Raw genomic sequence first — 2585 nt, forward strand, 5'->3', positions numbered from 1 at the left:
CACCCAGATACTGGCAAGAGAGAGCCACTTATACCTCAGATCTGAAGAGATGTGAGGAGAGAGAAGTTACTGGGGCCCTGTGACAGCAGGGGAGGGACAGCCTGACAGGGGTGGTGACTGTGGAAGGCCCCAGCCACTGCCGGGACTGCAGTAAAATAGGGAGGGAGTAAATATCCCAGCCTATCTCTGGGCCTTCTTTTCTCTTACCAGGGCCTCCCACTGTCCCAGCTAGAAGCCAGGGAGCAAGGAAGCCTGGGAGGTGTAGTCCGTAGGGGTCAGAGTCCCAGGACACAGAACAGGGCAAGAGGAGAGTGAGGGGGAAAGGGAACAGAAGGAGAATAATTAGCACAGCAAGAATGCACTATCGTTTGTCTCTAACATGTGAGGGGAATCGGGCCCAGGGAGCCTGTCCCTCTTGTGTTGTTCCTCTCCAGTTTAACTGGTAATTGAGCGTTGGCACATAGTTAAGGGTACAGCCCTTGTTTTCTGGGCATCTGCCTTTCCTCTCCATAAGAGGCAGGGCGGGCTCAGAGGCAATGAGCCCCCAGGCTACTGTGAGTGAGCTCAGGGATCAGTGCTGGTTCCGCCACCTTCACAACCATGTGACCACGAGCCAGCCACTGCCTCTCTCAGGGCCTCATTCTTTCCATCTGCAATGTGGGAATGCAGATCTCTGTCCTGTTCATTGTGAGGCCAATAATAATGAAAGCTACTAAATGCAACATGTTTATGTAGTTTTACATAGATTGACTCACTTAATCTTTATCACTTGGTACGATTATTAGCACTATTGTATGCATGAGGAAAATGAGGCACAGAGAGGTAAACTAACTGGCTTAAGGTCACAGAGCTTGTAAGTGGCCTGCTGGAATTCACATCTAGACAGTCTGGCTCCAGAGTCACTCTCCTAACCCCAGTGTTATTTTAAATGATTTATTTATAAAGCATCCAACAGCCTGTGCTGTGTGTGCTTAGTCACTCAGTCGTGTCTGATTCTTTGCAACCCCATGGACTGCAGCCCGTCAGGCTCCTCTGTCCATGGGGATTCTCCAGGTGAAAAATACTGGAGTGGGTTGCCATGCCCTCCAGGGGATCATTCCAATCCAGGGATTGAACCCAGGTCCCCCGCATTGAAGGCAGATTCTTTACCCTTTGAGCCACCAGAGAAGCCCAAGAATGCTGAAGTGGATAGCCTATCCCTTCTCCAGGGGATCTTCCCACCCCAGGAATCGAACTGGGGTCTCTTCTTTGCAGGTGGATTCTTTACTAGCTGGGCTACCACGGAAGTCCGTCCAACAGCCGTTAGTAGGTGCTTAATAGTGGTGATGGTTGACAGCACTGTGTCAAGTGTTGTGCGCCTAAGGGACTGCTGGCTTCGATCTACAGCCAGTCACTTCAGCCTCTGGATCTGAGACCTACCCATGCGCCAGTCTCCAGGGACACACCCTTGCAGGTGTCAGCGGGACACTCCCATATCCCTTACTCCTCTCCCAGGGCTGTTGAAAACTTCCAGATGAATTTGGAGTCTCTACTTTAGTCTTTCTTCCTGCCCGACAACTGTGGTGGGCAACGTTGAGCTACTGAAGGATATTTTCTTTTGTTTCAGCTTTGATGCTGGGGATTTCGCATATCATTATGTTCATGGCTAAGGACCTGCCTTTATCTTCCCTGGGATTCTTGCACAGTTTATGAATTTCCTAAAGGATCTGGCTCTCTTCTCTGCTTGTGCTTTCGGGATAGGCTGCTCCAAGCCACCCTCTGCTTCTTCTGGGATGGGGAAAGGATGTCTTCTTTGCCATTGTGATACTCATCCTGATGTGTGGGTCTTTGAGAATCAGGAATCAACCAGAAACCTGCTTAAGTTGTTGTATATCTGTGTATGTGTGTGTTTGTGGCAGGGAGAGTGTGCTAAGAACACACAAAAAAGAGCTTTTCACAAAAATATGTAATATTTTATTACTTTAGTTCCCAAATCCAAGGCTGATTGTTTGCTGAAAAAGTCTGAGTTTGCTGGTCTTTCATTAAGGACCATCCATAATAATATCATTTCCTTGGCTAACTCCATTCAGGGGTAAACACTTAACTGCTTAATTCATTATTGCTGAGCCTGAGACGGTAACAGATGCCTTTGGAACATAAGCCCCCACATCTAATAAGGCACAGGCTCACGATGCGCTTGGAATATGGTGGGGAAAGACGGCTGAAATTTATTTTGTGAATAAAGCAATAAGCCACTAAGCAAAGCTAATATGTTTCAGCCCAGACAGAAAGACAGGATCATTCAGTATTTATGTAGCAACCCTTTCCTCAGTGGGACTGCAAGTTTCTACCATTAAAATTGTCGGAATTCTTCAGAGACCCACTGCATTAAGTCATTTAAAAATATCACAGACTTAAAACAATCTGAATTATTGGATTTTCTCGCTGCTCCTCAGTAAGCATGTTTGCTGTGGCAATTTCCTGCTCGGTCAAAGGTGCAGCCTACGTCAGTCAGGAAAGTAGAAAAGTTCCATGCAGAATTTTTATTTGGAAGTCCAATAGTCCCTAACAGTTGAGACAAAGTCGGACATAAATTTAATTTTTTT

The sequence above is a fragment of the Bison bison genome, unplaced genomic scaffold (genome assembly GCF_000754665.1).
Source record: "Bison bison bison isolate TAMUID 2011002044 unplaced genomic scaffold, Bison_UMD1.0 scf7180017864160, whole genome shotgun sequence".
Taxonomy (NCBI): domain Eukaryota; kingdom Metazoa; phylum Chordata; class Mammalia; order Artiodactyla; family Bovidae; genus Bison; species Bison bison.